General features: G+C 42.3%; 2 gene segments (V, D, J or C); one reads left to right on the forward strand and one right to left on the reverse strand.

Annotated features, from left to right (window-relative positions):
- LOC307046475 (immunoglobulin lambda constant 6-like) lies at nucleotides 1-658 on the reverse strand. The segment is given in 2 exons: nucleotides 655-658; nucleotides 1-323 (listed from the first exon to the last, which is right to left on the reverse strand).
- A 1,606-nt stretch (nucleotides 659-2,264) lies between these two features.
- LOC307046476 (immunoglobulin kappa variable 4-1-like) lies at nucleotides 2,265-2,734 on the forward strand. The segment is given in 2 exons: nucleotides 2,265-2,316; nucleotides 2,409-2,734.
- Nucleotides 2,735-18,771: the final 16,037 nt, after the last annotated feature.

The following is an 18,771-nucleotide window of genomic DNA, read 5'->3' on the forward strand; positions in this document are numbered from 1 at the left end:
CTACTCCGAGCAGCGGGAAGGGTCCATGCTTAGAGTGACAGGGCTCTGTCCACTCAGACTGGCCTCACAGCTCACTGAGCCCGCCCCCCTCCAGCGATCTGCAGAGAGGCTCAGGGTGCTGCTCCAGCTGTAGCGGCCGTCGCTCCCCAGGACCTCCGGGCTGTGGGACGCCCCTGAGGAGCTGCTGCTGCCCCCCAGCTTCCAGCCCAGCCTCCAGGCGGAGGGGAAGCCCCCGCTGGCCAGACACACCACGGTGGCACTGCCCTGCTGCAGCTCCTCTCTGGAAGGGGGAAGGACGCTCAGGGTGGGTCGCTGCACACCCACTGGAGCAGGGAGGGAGGGGGGAGGAAAAGGGAGACATTAGAGAGAAAACTTGATTATAAGGTCCTTTTTTGATGTTGTCATTTTGCTGCTGTCAAATCCTTGTGTCAGTACTTTACGATACCAGTCACCTCTGTGGAAACATTGGTATCACTGCCTTTTTTAATTTACATTTGAGTGTTGTACGTGTTTTAAAAATAGACCTTGAGTCTCTTCAATAAAGCTGATGATGATGAGGATGATGATGATGATGATGATGATGATGAGGAAAAGTAACAAACTTGTGTTTTCTTTTAAAAGAACATCCATAACATTTATCTGTTTCCAACTTACACATTATTTATCTAATATATCATATTCCAATGACTTGTATGTAGACTCTCCTTGCTCTATTGTATCTGTGTTATTGTGCTGCTCTGCTGGAGGAGCCTGTGACCTCAGATGCTCATTGAAGTATCTGCACTGTAGCTATGTACACATGACAAGAAAAGCCTTGAATCCTTGAATCCTTATATTTCATCAAATAAAACAGAATAAGTTGTGCTGCTGTTACTCTCATAAATCACTCAGGATCAGAAACCCACATGATTCAAGTGTGAATGACTGACTTTGTGTAAAGTGTGCAAGCTAAAGATTCATAGTTAATAATGATTGAATATCTTCACATGTGTGATGATGTTCTTTAAACTGACAGAGCTGAACGTCTCAAGTGAAAACAGTTCAAACATTTATCATCTGTCTCTTTCACTTCCTTTTCACTGCATGTCAAATCAATGAACCGTGAACACGACGACAAGCTGCATTAACTGATACAATCACACGTTTAAAATGAATCCATATTTAACTTGAATTCAACAAAATAGTTGATATTTTAATATACAATAGATAAATGATGTAAATAAATACAATATTGTGAACTACAAATGTAAAACTGAATGTGGCGGAGACGTCACGCTTTAACAAATCTTAATAAATACATTTTTTTAGTATAAACTTGTTATGATAATAAATAAAATATAATATAGAAAATAAACAAGTTATTTGCTTTAAAAAATGTATTTGTAAGAAACGAACAATTGATATAGAAGTCTGCAAAGGTTCCTTTCAGATTACAAGAGGAGCTTAATACAAAATATAAAAATGGAATCTAAAAAAATGTGAAGTTGAGTCTCATTTAATAATTAATGAAAGTTATATATTTGCTAAAAGTTGTATAAAATATAAATCTCTGGTACTTACAGTCAACGATGAGTTTGGTTCCTCCACCAAAAGTGCACCACAGTGATACAAACTCATTGAGTGGCCGTACAAAAACCTCCTGCTCTGTCAACAAGCATGTATCACTGAGAGAGCTCCCTGATCTCACTGATAACAGAGACACATATACAGTTTTTAAATCAACAAAGCTTTTCTAAAGATATGGATTACATATCTGGAAGAATTAAAATGATTTATGTCATTTTTCATCACTTTTCTACACCTGGCAGAGAAACCATTACAGTCTGCTACACAACTAACTTTGTCAGTTTTATATTAGTTTCTACACGGTTAAATGAACATGAGGCTTTGAAATAATAGTTATTAACAAATGTATTTGAAACAGAACTGAAACATGTTATTTATCTACAGTGAATCTCTGTATGTATGTTAATGTCAGACAAACAGACATATCATACCAACCACAGTGGAGACAAACTCAAATCCTCATCTCCACTCCTGATATAAATATGTTCTTCCATTCAGATGATAGACGGTGTAAATCCAGACAGTGTTCCTCCTGGTTTCGTGTCCCACGTTGCCTTCAGTGTGCTGAGAGCAGAGACATCATTTCCATAGAGAGGAGGCTTTGCATGGTCAGCTGATCCTCCAGTGAACTGAGAAGGTTTATAGTCCTGTGAGTTCAACACTGCAGGACTCACATCTGTCAGTCAGCAGAAAGCACCATGACTCTCATCACCATCCTCATCTGGACGCTGGCCTGCTGCTGTTTCACAGGTTCATTCACTCAGCAACATTTCAAACATCATGTGCTGCCTTTCCTCTCCTTTCTTTCTGCTGAGAAATCAATCATCTGTTTTTGTGTGCAGGATGCAGCGGTCAGGTGACTGTGACTCAGCCTGCAGTCGAGACGTCTGCTCCAGGATCCACCGTCACTCTCACCTGTAAAACCAACCCTGATGTTTATCCCAACTGCGGTAGTAAGGATTGTATGGCCTGGTATCAACAGAAATCTGGACAGCCTCCAAAGCTCTTAATAAGACAAGTGAGCACACGTGAATCAGGAACAGAACCTCGGTTTAGTGGCAGTGGAAGCAAATCTGACTTCTCTATGACCATCACTGGACTGAAGGCTGAAGATGCAGCAGTTTATTACTGTCAGAGTTACCACAGTGGTGGCGTGTTCACACAGTGATTTGTCGTCGTACAAAAACCTCCCTCAGTCAGACTGCAGAGACTCTGAGCTGTTACAGCAGGAACCACCTGCAGCTGCTGAAGAGGAAGAGACTGACACAGCCCACTGAACTCAGAGCTGACAGGAACCCACCCAGCACTATTCACTTCTTATTCTTAAATATACAGATGTTAATGGATTAATGAGATTAAACCCAGTCCAAAACACATTCTATGTAAAAGCAGCATTACACACAAACCTTATTGTGATCTCTGCTTCCCCGAATTAAATCAACAAACGCTCTTTAGCTTTTCCCCACATGTCTCCACTCGGTGTGCTTCACAGCAGGAGCATCTCTGGCCTCTCTGGAGTTATTATTTAATCATTATTATAAAGATCCTGATTCAAAATGACAAAGATCAATCTAATGAAGTCTTTCAAATGTTAAACTGTGGCTGATTAAAACCCTCTTATTCACATCAATCAATGAACTGATCCATTAGTTAACCTCAAATTCACATCTTAGTTCAAAACTTCAGGTTTTCTAACAACCAGTTTCATTGAAGTTTCCTGAAATGTTTTTTTGTTCCATTATTGAAACCAAAAACAGCAGGAACATCCAAGAGACGTTTAGTTTGAACATGATTTGACCCCTGACCCCCCCTGAGACCACCAGTGCAAAGCAGAGGCTTTAGGACTAGCAGACGTACATCAGAATCAGAATCAAGTTTATTTGCAGATACTTTGACACATACAAGGAATTAGCTTTGGTGTCTGGTGGTACGAACATAAACAATCTAAGAAAATAAGTGGCCATAGTAGGTACAAAATATAAAGATAATATTAAGGAGTATTTACACCAAATTTACATTTAAAAGACCTTAAAAGCTAAAACACTAAAACAGAAGGATAATTAATATATGACAAATTACAGTGAATTATATTTAAAGTGGAGGGCTGTGCAGACATGTGTAAAATGCAGTCAGAGTTGAGCATGAACATGGCTCTCAGAATTAAGAAAGGAAAAAGAACAAGATGTTGTTCACATGATGTGCAATAATGTAACTGTGTGTGACTGGTGAAGCCACACTCAGTCTACTATTCAACATACTTATTAGTGTGAATGCTGTTCAACTATTGTTCTTCAAATCTTTATTCTTCCACATCTTATTATTGTGCTTTCTTCCTGTATGTTCCTGCCTGTGTACATGACATAAGCTGCTCACAACCAATTGCCCCTTTGGGGATTAATAAAGTTGTTGATTGATTATTTCAACCAGATTTTGCCGTCTAACTACTTCAGCATACTTTCAGCTACAGAGACCATTCACATATTAAAATGTTCAGCTCCTTCAGGACATGTGTGCTATGACTTTTCTTGTTTTTGACATTTATACTTTTTAAAAATATACCGCTTTTTAAACTTTTATTTGTACAATGTAACCCAATGGGAGTATCCTTCAAATCCTCTTTTACATACACTGTGTTTAAAATGCTGCTCCTTCAGAATACTTTCAGCTACAGACTTCATTCCAACTTTGAAACGGTCACAAAACATTCAGCTATTACATTTGTATTCAGCTTTTTTATATCTTTTAGAGTTTCTCACTCATCAACGTTTACATTTTGGTAAATGTACAGGACGTTGTAGATTATATAATGGTTGTCTATGGGATGGACTCTTCAGGGCTAGAGAGCGTGACATCATCACTTAGAGTAGAGGGTGGTGCAGCTGCCTGGTTTGGCACCCCCACTATAACTTTGTCAAGGGTGGTCGTACTGTCACCAAAATCACACCGTTGTTAGCTGTCCTCCTCTAGCTTGTGCACACAAAAGCATTTTACTCTTGGCTCAGCAGGTGAGAAACTAAAGAGGGGCTTCCACATGTGGCAGAGAAATCCCTGCTTTTATAAGTTCAAGTGTTTTAAAGTATTTCAACTGTGCACATATTGTTTATTCCCTAGATCAGCGGTTCCCAACCTTTTTCAACTCAGGGCCCACTTAAGAATCCAAAAATGTTTCGCGGGCCACATTCAACCCTAAACAATACGGAGGCTAAATAAAGTTATGATTTCAGAACATGTGACACATTGTAAATCCAGTGGAACAGACCGCTTTCAAAGACTGTAATGACCGTTGCTATGGAGCAGTGGTTCTCAAATGGGGGTACGCGGACACCTATGGGTACGTTGGAGTACTGCAGGGGGTACGTGAGATTTATTTTATGTTAATGAAAAAAAATAGATAAATATACACATTTTAGGAAAAGTAACGAAGTTTGAGCAGTGTGGGTTTTATATTAATAGACTAGAGTTACACATATTTCAAAAAACGAAGTGTAATAACTGCAGTTGCCTCCCTGTCAGAATGACGAAGATCCTCAGTGAAGGAACAGCCCAGGAAAGGCATAGTTCATTGAGGGGTTCTCGGGCGGACGGCCCAGGGGCAAGGCAGAGTCCATGGTGGGGGTCTCGGGCGGACGGCCCGGGGGCAAGGCAGAGTTCATAAAGGGGCGAAGGCCACAGCGGGCGAACTCAGGCGGCCGAGCATGAGGGCGAAGGCAGCGGCTGGAAGAGTCAGGGGGCCGGGCCCGAGGGCGAGGGCCGTGGCCGGGAAAGTCAGGGGGCCGGGCTCGAGGGCGAAGACCGCGGCGCTCAGGGGACCGAGCTCGAGGGCGAAGACCGCGGCACTCAGGGGGCCGGGCACTCAGGGCGAAGACCGCGGCTGGGGAACTCAGGGGGCCGGGCACAAGGACAAAGGCCGCGGCTGGGGACCTCAGGGGGCCGGGCACAAGGACGGCCAAGAATGCAACAGACGAGTCCCCGAGAACGGCTCCTGGAAAGGAGCAGGAAGTGGGGAAGAAGCAGGGGTTGACTCCAGACGGAACACACCGAGACGTATGGTGTCAGGTTGGGAATTGGGAGGCAGGGGCCAGCATGCCTGGGGCTAGAAGGCCGGGAAACAGGTTTGACCTCAAAGCTGCCAAAAAAGTCCTCCACCCACTCAGGTAGCAACTCCCTCAACCAGGGCCTTGAGGTTACCTCCTGGCGTGCCGCAGAAATAACTGACTGCCTCTCTTCACTACTGGAGGCATATCTAAAGTCATTCCTCAAGCATGTCAAAGTGTACTTCACCTCGTACAAACTGTCTGCTGGGTCCATTCTTGGTTGGTTCATTCTGTCAGGGTGGGGGAAAAATAGGACCCAAATGCAGATTGAGGAGGAAGCAGGTTTCAAAAGGAAACAAAAGGCGAGCTTTAAATAAAAGCTGAACAAAAACAAGAATTCAAGAAGAGGTACGAGAGACAAGAGTAAATACAGGGAGGGGTAATCACGAGACGAGAAACAGCCGGGCAGGGGAGGAGAAACACAAGGGCAACAGGTGAACACAATCAGACAATTAGACACACCAGGGAAACTAACGACAGGGAGGACAGAACAGCAAAATAACCCCAAAACTAGACACGCAAAAACTCAAACCCTGACTGAAGTGCTCTTATATGTTATTGTTATGTCCATCTTGGTGTCTTTAGCCTGTACATTTTAAAAATAAATAAAAACATGAATGAATAAATAAATTAAAAAATTAAAATAAATAATTGTGGTGACAGTGTGACTGTCTTCGACAAAGTTATAGTGGAGGTGCCAAATCTGGCAGCACCAAAACCTGGTCTGCCACATGTGGAAGCCCCTCTTTAGTTTCTCACCTGCTGAGCCCAGAGTAAAATGCTTTTGTGTGCACAAACTAGAGAGGGACAGCAAACACCAGTGTGATTTTGGTGGGAGTACGACCACCCTTGACAAAGTTATAGTGGGGGTGCCAAACCAGGCAGCTGCATCACCTGTTCTGCTGAACATGGGCTGTAGAGAACCGTGCAGATCTTCCCTATTGACACCAGGATTAACCTTGTCTAAAAAAAGAACATTAAAAATGTGAGAGAGTCACAGATACAATAACATTCATATATTTTACTTGAGGGCACCTTTCAAAACATTCAATGTCACCTTACAACAAATAAATAAAATACGAGTGGCATTACAATACAAACATTTGTTGCATAGAAAACACCACAGAGAAAATTACATTCTAAAGAGCAATTCAAGAGAGTAAAGCCAGTTTGAACTAATTATTCGTTAGGCCTGATTTAAAATAACACAGTGTCTGACTATATCATATATGTGATATCATTACTTGTCATTTTTTAGGTATTTTTTATTCGTGGTTATCAAGTATCAGACACTTAAACAACAGAGGATGTTTTATAAAATAGTACTATACTGACAAAACACATCTTATCCTTTCACCATGTGTTCTGTAGGATTAACATAAAAACACTGCATGGAGAGACTCGTAAGTCAGGAGGAGTGTTTTGAATTGAATCCGGGACTTGACCGGCATTCAGTGAAGGTGGATGAGGATGGAGGTGATGTTGAAGGTGGATGAGGGTGGGGGTGATGTTGAAGGTGGATGAGGGTGGGGGTGATGTTGAAGGTGGATGAGGGTGAGGGTGGGGGTGATGTTGAAGGTGGATGAGGGTGGGGGTGATGTTGAAGGTGGATGAGGGTGGAGGTGATGTTGAAGGTGGATGAGGGTGGGGGTGATGTTGAAGGTGGATGAGGGTGGGGGTGATGTTGAAGGTGGATGAGGGTGGGGGTCATGTTGAAGGTGGATGAGGGTGGGGGTGATGTTGAAGGTGGATGAGGGTGGGGGTGATGTTGAAGGTGGATGAGGGTGGGGGTCATGTTGAAGGTGGATGAGGGTGGGGGTGATGTTGAAGATGGATGAGGGTGGGGGTGATGTTGAAGATGGATGAGGGTGGGGGTGAAGTTGAAGATGGATTAGGGTGGGGGTGATGTTGAAGATGGATGAGGGTGGGGGTGATGTTGAAGATGGATGAGGGTGGGGGTGATGTTGAAGGTGGATGAGGGTGGGGGTGAAGTTGAAGATGGATGAGGGTGATGTTGAAGGTGGATGAGGGTGATGTTGAAGGTGGATGAGGATGAGGGTGGGGGTGATGTTGAAGATGGATGAGGGTGGGGGTGATGTTGAAGGTGGATGAGGGTGGGGGTGATGTTGAAGGTGGATGAGGGTGGGGGTGAAGTTGAAGATGGATGAGGGTGATGTTGAAGGTGGATGAGGGTGATGTTGAAGGTGGATGAGGGTGGGGGTGATGTTGAAGATGGATGAGGGTGGGGGTGATGTTGAAGGTGGATGAGGGTGGGGGTGATGTGTTGCCAGGGCTTGGTGCGGGTGAGAAGCCTGGCGTCAGAGTTCTCCACGTATTGGAGCCTCTCCAGGGCTCTGCTGGGAACCCCGGACAGGACTCCATTGCAGTAGTCGAGGCGGGAAGTGATGAAAGCGTGTATTAATGTTTCTGCCACAGAGTCAGAGAGTGAAGGCCGGAGTCTGGAAATGTTTCTGAGGTGGTAGAAAGCCGATTTGGTGACAGATTTGATGCGCCTGGAAGGAGAGTGTTGTGTCCAGGATGACTCCCAGGTTGCGGACTTCAGTGGACGGAGAGATGGAGCAGCCGTCAATGGAGAGGAGCAGGTCTCCAACCATCCGGAGCTACTCCTTGGGAGCCACAATCACAAGCTCTGTTTTATTGCTGTTTAGTTTGAGCAGGTTTAACCCTTTAACTGCCAGCACCACCATTTGGTGGAGCACATTTTGTGTCTTGATATCTTGTTGGGAAAAAAATAAAAAAGTTTAACTCCATCTGATTCAGCCAGCTCTATCCTTTGGTTGACATGTTATGCACAAAACAACCTCTAGATGTCACTGCGGTTCAAACATAATGCCCTTCAGCTAGCGTCTTCTGAGAAAGTTGGCATGCTAAAAATCACTGCTGAAGAAATCTCTCTTTTTGGTCAACTTTTGGAAGGTAACCATATCATTTTTGACATATTTTAGTGTCAGAGTACTGACTGAACATACTTAGATAACTTGATGCACAAAAAAAGTTTTAACAACGGTGTTATTATTTTTTTGAAAATATGCTCAACCAACCGGTCAAATTGGCCTTTTATGGTAAACTAGCAATAACTTTTTCAGAGTTTCAGAGATGTTTTCCAATAAAATATACTAAATAAATAGCTAGATTCATGGTAATATTACTAAATCTAGTACTGCCGTATGAGTCTCAGAATGAAAGAGTGATAATCATTTATATAGCACCTTTCATGCTTGGCATTCAGCCCAAAGTTGCACATAGATGAGCAAGTTAGAGCAACACAGGATATAGACATTTGCCGTTAGGCCAGTGGTTTCCTGTTAGGCCAATTCAGCATATACAGTAAGATGAGCAAGTATTTTTTTTATTATGAAAAACACTTTACATTAATTGTTTCCATCTTTTTTTTTCATCTCACAATTATCATTTATTATCTTTTATGAATATATCTGGTTGTATATATTTCTAATTTTCCATAAAAGAAACAAATGTATTTCAGTTTGTGTTTTATTTGAGTTTGACAAATACTGTAATGTATACAGTATGATGATTGTTGAAAATGCACTTTTACCATAGAAGGCCAGCTTGACCAGTTGGTAGAGGCTCATAAAAACAAAACTGTGTGGTCAGTCAAAAAAATTTTTTGTGGTTATTTGTGGCCCATTTGATAAAAAAATGCAAATAAATTATTTTTCCAAAGTAATTAATTTTCACACTGGTCTGGCAGTTAAAGAGTTAATGAAGTCCAGATTTTGATATCCTGTAGTGTAGGCAGTTGACAACGGATTGAGGGCGGAGCTGAGTGGACGGTTTGGTGCAGAGATAGAGCTGTGGGTTATCAGCGTATGAATGAAAGCTGAGGTCATGATGTTCTGCTCCCACTTCAGGTCCTGGGTGATGATGGTGCCCAGGAAGCAGAAAGATTCCATAGCAGAGACTGGGGAGTCCCTCAGAGTGATGGGGGCCGGTGGGGCTGATTGAGAGCGTTTAGCTCCAGGTCCCTGCACCAAGTAAGGGATCATGAAAAGAGCTAAAGGTGGAGAACAGATTCAATCTCACATCAATATGAAGTTGTTCTGAACCTGGACAGCCAGCAGAGGGCAGCCTGCTGGGACAATAAAGTATATCTCTTATATTTATGTTATTAAGCACAGAGGCCTTTGGTAAACTGAACAGACAGAAACAGCAGAGAGTTGAGGAACAGAAAGTTTCTACATGTTCTCCATGAGTCCACAGGGAGATGTAGCCTCTACTTCCTCCACCTCCTCTCTCTCTCTGTTTCTCAAGGACAGGTGTCTGTGTGACGTGTGAAATGTCATTTGCATGATTGTAATGCTTCACTGCTCCTCACAGCTTTAAGGTCTTGTGTCACGTAGAGTCTGAACCGTGTTCCTGCACTCATCCTGAAAACTGGAGATCATGTTGTCAGTAACTCTGCTTGTCATGTTGGGCTTTCTGTGTCAGGGTGAGAGACTTTGAAAATGTATCATCTGAAATGATAGGAGTAATGTATGTGTGGTTCAATGTTTGTCTTTTCTTTTCATGTTTGCATCCAATGTGCTTTGTCTTTAACTCTTTCTGTTATCATTTAAACTGCTGCTCCATGTTGTTGGTTATCTAACATTTCACTTCTCATTTCAGAGTCTTCTGCCAACAAGTTCCTGACTCAGACTGACACATCCAAGACTGTTAGTCCTGGAGGGACTGTGACCATCAGCGCTACAGGGAGCTCAGATATTGAAGATGATCTCAGTTGGTATCTTCAGAAACCTGGACAGGCTCCTAAACTTCTTATATACTCAGCATCAACTCTGTTCTCTGGGACTGAGTCTAGATTCAGTGGTACTAGATCTGGTACTCAGTACACTTTAACCATCAGTAACGTTAAGGATGTTGATGCAGGAGATTACTATTGTCTGGGTGTTCATGTTGGATCGTTCACACAGTGATTTAGAGCCGTACAAAAACCTCCTTCAGTCTGAAGTGAAGCGTCCTGCTGCAGCTGCAGAGGTGAAGAGACTGAGAGGAGGAGAACTGGTCCAGTGAACACAAGAGTCATCAAGCAGAACCACCATGAATCCAGATAAAGCTGACACTCTTCAGTTCTTGATGACTAAACTGGGATGGTTAGATTATTGTTCGCCACTGATATCAAATTAAATGTAAACATATCTCTACTAACACCTGCATAACATAAAGTAATCTCTGACACAGACCACTGAACGCTGAGTAGAGAGGAACTTCACCAAACACTAACTATTCACACTAATATGTTGAATTAAACAATGCTTAGAAATAAAAGACTCTACTCTTAGCCTGGAGAAAAATCTATGCTTGATATTATATTTGAGCCATCCTCTCAGCCTCACTAAAGATTAAGTTCACATTCACATAAAATACTTAATCATTGACAATGTTATAGATATGAAACTTAAATAATGTTCTAAACTAATTCAAAGCTTTATCTTGTTCTGCTGATAGAAGTGCAGAATGTTATAAAACCTTTCAATGTCTCACTACTTTAAATAAAACACCAAACACTTCATCATGTTATTTATCAGAGAAAGCTTTATTAGGAACATCCTGGATCATCAACATGACAGTTACTAAGCACACTCTCATCTCTGCTGAGCTTCACACATCACTCTCTAAGTTGTTGCTGTCCAACACTTTACAGCAGTGTTGTTCTCGGCCACACAAAGCTTCACTTCCCTCTCCAAACATTAAAGCTCCTGATGATCAGAGCAGCATGTGTTCTCCTGGGCTCCAGCGGCCCCTCTAGCCCTCACACTGGCTCCTGTGGAGGGACTGGGTCTGGCTGTGGGCATGATGGAGGACCTTGCAGGAGTACAGCTCTCCTGACATCCAGCGCTCCTGGCTCAGGCTCAGGCTGCTGCTGCTGCTGTAGAGTCCGCTCTTCTCCTCCTCCGAGCTGCTCAGGACCCCCTCTGTCACCTGTGTGCCGTCCACCTCCCAGCTCACCACGGCTCCCTGAGGAGAGTAGCCGGTCAGCAGGCAGGCCAGCGTGAGCGAGCCCCCAGAGAGCTGCTCAGAGGAGGAGGGGGCCAGCAGAGAGACGGAGGGCCTGAGCATGGAGCCCGCTGCAGGGGAGAGAGACACAAGGAGCAGATGAACTTCCACTGAGGGACAGACGCTGTGAGACAGAGTCCATACAGGACACATTCAAACATTCAGAGGCTTTACTGTCATATGCACAGTAGCTGCAGTGAATCAGAACCAGAGTCAGAATACCTTTAGTAGTCCCACAGAGGGGACATTCACGCTGTGACAGCAGAAAAGAGCCAGAGACAGCTTCATGTTATGAAGAAGCATGCATACAAAAGTATTCAAGTAAAAAAAAGTTATAATATAATAAAAAATAAAATAAAAAGTTACACAATTTACAAAATACACATCCTGTAACAGTTCTGAGGATTTAGCAGCCAGGTATATATTGCACATATTGCACATATTGCACATATTGCACATATTGCACATATTGCACATATTGCACATATTGCACATATTGCACATGGCGATGTAGATAAGCCAATGAAAAGCCCAAGGCTCCTCCAACAATGCAACATACAAATATGTAGGACATAAAACAATAAAATATATTTTAAAAACATTCAAATAGTTCCAGAACAAACAGAATGAGGAAGGAAATGAGGGTTTAATAAATAAAATCAAGTGTTAAACTTGATGTTTGGAGTTAGAGTGTTATTCTGTAGCTCTCATCAGAACAAGAATTATACATTGAAGGTACAGGACAGAGAAACTGGGGGTCAGCTGTGAGCATGAGCTGTGATCACAAGAGGAGCTGAGGCATGGGAGAACACGAGGGTTTCATTCATCAAATCAAACGGTGATACTTTATATCATTCTGCCATTTAAAATAATGAATCTTCTTCTTTGGCACTCGTCCAAACTCCTGAAGAGTTACATGAAAGTATGCAACGTAATGAAGGTGTTCATGTAATGATCATTATATGAAAAGCTTTATCTCTGCTTTACAATGTTTCAGAATGAATAACTAATCTCTGCAATCATTTACTGTTAAGAAAAACAAAAAGTAACATCTTCTACAGTTGAAGACTTTGTCATCTGTTTGTTTCACTTCCTTTGAACTCTTTGAAACTAACGGACTGTGAACGCACCCTGCAGCGACTCTGAATGTACAAAAACACACTTTCATTTGTTTTAACGGATCCTCAGCAGATTTGATATGAAACACTTGTTGAATGTTAAAATATATAAATATAAAAATGAAAATCACAATTAGATTTTATGACATAGCAGCTGTTCTTTGGTCAATTGTGAGCTAAAAATGTGTTTATATCTTATTAAAAAAGAAAAGTAAAACGTACATATAATTCACCGTAACATCTTCTTCAATATTAAATAAAACTAACTTTGCTTAATATTTTTAAATTCTTCAGACAAGCTTTATAGATTTAAAAAAATATCAACATAATGTATAATATCCAAAATAATTCTTGATTTATCATATTCTGATTCAAAAGTAAATGTAATGTTTTGTGTTAGAAAATTCAAATCTCTGGTACTTACAGTGAACGATGAGTTTGGTTCCTCCACCAAAAGTCCTCCACAGTGATACAAACTCATTGAGTGGCCGTACAAAAACCTCCTGCTCTGTCAACAAGCATGTATCACTGAGAGAGCTCCCTGATCTCACTGATAACAGAGACACATATACAGTTTTTAAATCAACAAAGCTTTTCTAAAGATATGGATTACATATCTGGAAGAATTAAAATGATTTATGTCATTTCTCATCACTTTTCTACACCTGGCAGAGAAACCATTACAGTCTGCTACACAACTAACTTTGTCAGTTTTATATTAGTTTCTACACGGTTAAATGAACATGAGGCTTTGAAATAATAGTTATGAACAAATGTATTTGAAACAGAACTGAAACATGTTATTTATCTACAGTGAATCTCTGTATGTATGTTAATGTCAGACAAACAGACATATCATACCAACCACAGTGGACACAAACTCAGATCCTCATCTCCACTCCTGATATAAATATGTTCTTCCATTCAGATGATAGACGGTGTAAATCCAGACAGTGTTCCTCCTGGTTTCGTGTCCCACGTTGCCTTCAGTGTGCTGAGAGCAGAGACATCATTTCCATAGAGAGGAGGCTTTGCATGGTCAGCTGATCCTCCAGTGAACTGAGAAGGTTTATAGTCCTGTGAGTTCAACACTGCAGGACTCACATCTGTCAGTCAGCAGAAAGCACCATGACTCTCATCACCATCCTCATCTGGACGCTGGCCTGCTGCTGTTTCACAGGTTCATTCACTCAGCAACATTTCAAACATCGTGTGCTGCCTTTCCTCTCCTTTCTTTCTGCTGAGAAATCAATCATCTGTTTTTGTGTGCAGGATGCAGCGGTCAGGTGACTGTGACTCAGCCTGCAGTCGAGACGTCTGCTCCAGGATCCACCGTCACTCTCACCTGTAAAACCAACCCTGATGTTTACACAGATGGCAATGGTCAATATATGTTCTGGTATCAACAGAAATCTGGACAGCCTCCAAAGCTCCTGATAAGATATGCGAGCAAACGTCAATCAGGAACAGAACCTCGGTTTAGTGGCAGTGGAAGCGGCTCTGACTTCTCTATGACCATCACTGGACTGAAGGCTGAAGATGCAGCAGTTTATTACTGTCAGAGTTTCCACTACATAAACAGTGTTAATCTGTTCACACAGTGATTTGTCGTCGTACAAAAACCTCCCTCAGTCAGACTGCAGAGACTCTGAGCTGTTACAGCAGGAACCACCTGCAGCTGCTGAAGAGGAAGAGACTGACACAGCCCACTGAACTCAGAGCTGACAGGAACCCACCCAGCACTATTCACTTCTTATTCTTAAATATACAGATGTTAATGGATTAATGAGATTAAACCCAGTCCAAAACACATTATATGTAAAAGCAGCATTACACACAAACCTTATTGTGATCTCTGCTTCCCCGAATTAAAACAACAAACGCTCTTTAGCTTTTCCCCACATGTCTCCACTCGGTGTGCTTCACAGCAGCAGCATCTCTGGCCTCTCTGGAGTTATTATTTAATCATTATTATAAAGATCCTGATTAAAAATGACAAAGATCAATCTAATGAAGTCTTTAAAATGTTAAACTGTGGTTAGACGTTTAGTTTGAACATGATTTGACCCCTGACCCCCCCTGAGACCACCAGTGCAAAGCAGAGGCTTTAGGAGATGATGAGGCCGGTAGCGGAGGGGAAGAAGCTGTTCAGGGGGAGAGAGGTTCTGGTCCTGATGGAGAGAGGCTCTGGTCCTGATGGAGAGAGGCTCTGGTCCTGATGGAGAGAGGCTCTGATCCTGATGGAGAGAGGCTCTGATCCTGATGGAGAGAGGTTCTGGTCCTGATGGAGAGAGTTCTGGTCCTGATGGAGCCTTCTGCCAGAGGGGAGGGGGGAGCAGTTTGTGTCCAGGGTGGTAGGGGTCAAAGTCAAAGCCAACTGTATTGTCAATCTTCCAGTTTGTGTATACAGACAGAGAGATCGAAATAACATTTCCCAAAATCCCGAATATAAAAGAAACTTATATTAAAATATGTGTGCATATATATATATATATTTATATATATGCACACATATTTTATATATATATACACAGAATCAAAGAAACAATTTTACATGTGCACACATTAAGACCTAAATAAAAACACAACAATCAATATACAAAATAAAAGTCACTTCAATGTTTGAGAATGTACATTAGTGCAACATTGTCCATAGAATGTGCAAAATATTAGTGCATTAGTCGGACTCTATCTCCCCGCCTCAGGGTCCTGGAGGCCTGCAGGTAGAGGAGGGAGGGCAGATTGCTGCCGACCCCCCTCTCTGCAGAGCAGATGATGAGCTGCGGCCCTGGTCCTCGGCTGCAGCCCTGCTCCTCGGCTAGCTGCAGCGTACCAGATGGTGATGGAGGAGGTGAGGATGGACTCCATGATGGAGGTGTAGAAGCTCACCATCATTGTCTTAGGCAGGTTGAAGCTCTTCAGCTGCCTCAGGAAGAACATCCTCTGCTGGTCTTTTGTGATTATGGAGCTGATGTGCTGCTCCCACTTGACGTCCTGGGTGATGATGGTGCCCAGGAAGCAGAAAGACTCCACAGCAGAGACTGCGGAGTCCCACAGAGTGATTGGGGCCGGTGGGGCTGATTGAGAGCGTTTAGCTCCAGGTTTTCATTTCATTTCAAACCTTTATTTATCCAGGTGTATCCCCTTGAGATCATTGATCTCTTTTTCAAGGGAGACCTGCTCAAGTAGGTTCCACATGAAACATAGAAACATAAACAGAACATCAAAAAGGACATCTCACAGCATCATTACAGGGATTAATATTTAAAATAACTATCCACATGAACAGGTACCAACAGCTTCCGATTGAGTAGCATCCAACCAAGCTTTAAAAACATTTAGTGGCATCAGATTGCTCAGTTTCCATTTCGATTGCAGACTATTCCAAGACAGTGGAGCTGCATATCTAAAAGCTATCTTCCCTAAGACAGTCCTAGCAGTTGGCACATTTAATAAAATCACAGCATGCGATCTCAGGCAGTAGCCACTTACAATTCGCCGTGAGATCAGGGAGCAGATGTAGGATGGAGGTTTCCCTAACATGGCTTTATATATGAAAATGTACCAGTGACTGAGCCTCCGTACAGTTAGTGAAGGCAAACCAGCCCTTGCATACAGGGTACAGTGATGGGTTAATGCTTTACAGTTTGTCACAAGTCTCAGAGCACTGTGATACGCAGCATCTAACTTGATCAGGTGGGCAGGTGCATTCATATAGATCAAATCACCATAGTCCAGCACAGGTAAACAGGTCACAGTGACTAGCCTTTTCCTGGCCTCAACTTGTTCCTGTAGAAGAAACCTAGCCTAACCCTCAGTTTTTTAAGAAGGTTATTGACATGAAGTTTAAAAGTGAGACAATCATCAAGCCAGATACCAAGGTATTTATAACAGGTAACCACTTCAAGTTTTATTCCTTGCGTAGTTACAATATCTAAAACAGGCTCTGGTGTCTTTTTAGCTTTTGAAAAGAGCATTACCTTGGTTTTATCAACATTTAAAAGAAGCTTTAGTTCAGAGAGCTGAGTCTGAATAATGTTAAAAACTGCTTGCAATTTAACACCAGCCTCCTTAATGGAGGGACCTGCACAATACATCACGGTATCATCCGCATAAAAATGTAAAGTGGCTTCATCTACATTTTCACCTAAACTATTGATGTAGATGGAGAATAAAAGTGGACCAAAAACAGAACCTTGAGGAACACCATTAGTAATGTTTAACCACTCAGAAGACAGCCCATCAAAATGAACACATTGGGACCTTTCAGAGAGGTAGTTCACAAACCACCCCACTGCATGGCTGGATATGCCAATACTGAGTAGCCTCTGCTTCAAGATGCGATGATCAACGGTGTCAAACGCTTTGGACAGGTCAATAAATAGAGCTGCACAACTCTGCTTATTATCTAAAACACTCGCCACATCATTCACCACTTTCATTGTGGCAGTGATGGTGCTATGTTGCTTTCTGAAGCCTGACACTGGAGATATCCCAAACATCTGGAGATACTGAATCACTCGCCTGACTCTTAGGCTCTGTGACCGAGAGTTGACCGGTCATAAAACTGAGAATAAGTGCAGCAGCACATTCTTTAAAGGAGATAACAGAGTCAGGGATGGTTATTAACGTCAACAGGCAATAAGGTTAAATATCTAGGAGTAAAGAAAGAAATATTCCCTCACAGACATCATATTGAATCATTTTTGATATTGTAATGTTTTTTATGAGGCGACGAATGAAGCCTCACAAACTCCTTTGTTGTTCCCTCAGGCGGGGTTCAAACCCTGTTTCTTCAGACTCAATCTTTGTCCTTCCCCGCCAGACCAAATGAACCAGAGAGACTAAAAAGGTGACACTGAAGATGCAGAAAGTGTATCTTCTTTAACCTGCAGAGAAATTAAGCATAAACATTTCATCCTAAAACAGATTTACTCAAGACTGGGTTCAAATCCCACCTGGACTGTGTGTTTCCCTTCAGTCAACCCACAGCAGACTGTTTCATAGTAGTTGTTTTTATTGTGAAAATGAACTCAATCATGTTTTTCTGCAACGGGAGCATCCAAGAGACGTCTGACACAATTTGAACTCTGAGTCCAGTGCTGTCAGAGCAGATTCATGAGGAATAACAGATTGACTACATGATTATAACAAGAGCTAAAGGTGGAGAACAGATTCAATCTCACATCAATATGAAGTTGTTCTGAACCTGGACAGCCAGCAGAGGGCAGCCTGCTGGGACAATAAAGCATATCTCTTATATTTATGTTCTTAAGCACAGAGGCCTTTGGTAAACTGAACAGACAGAAACAGCAGAGAGTTGAGGAACAGAAAGTTTCTACATGTTCTCCATGAGTCCACAGGGAGATGTAGCCTCTACTTCCTCCACCTCCTCTCTCTCTCTGTTTCTCAAGGACAGGTGTCTGTGTGACGTGTGAAATGTCATTTGCATGATTGTAATGCTTCACTGCTTTTTTTCATCACTTTTCTACACCTGGCAGAGAAACCATTACAGTCTGCTACACAACTAACTTTGTCAGTTTTATATTAGTTTCTACACGGTTAAATGAACATGAGGCTTTGAAATAATAGTTATGAACAAATGTATTTGAAACAGAACTGAAACATGTTATTTATCTACAGTGAATCTCTGTATGTATGTTAATGTCAGACAAACAGACATATCATACCAACCACAGTGGACACAAACTCAAATCCTCATCTCCACTCCTGATATAAATATGTTCTTCCATTCAGATGATAGACGGTGTAAATCCAGACAGTTTTCCTCCTGGTTTCGTGTCCCACGTTGCCTTCAGTGTGCTGAGAGCAGAGACATCATTTCCATAGAGAGGAGGCTTTGCATGGTCAGCTGATCCTCCAGTGAACTGAGAAGGTTTATAGTCCTGTGAGTTCAACACTGCAGGACTCACATCTGTCAGTCAGCAGAAAGCACC

Source organism: Notothenia rossii, assembly GCF_949606895.1.
Source record: "Notothenia rossii genome assembly, chromosome: 7".
Taxonomy (NCBI): domain Eukaryota; kingdom Metazoa; phylum Chordata; class Actinopteri; order Perciformes; family Nototheniidae; genus Notothenia; species Notothenia rossii.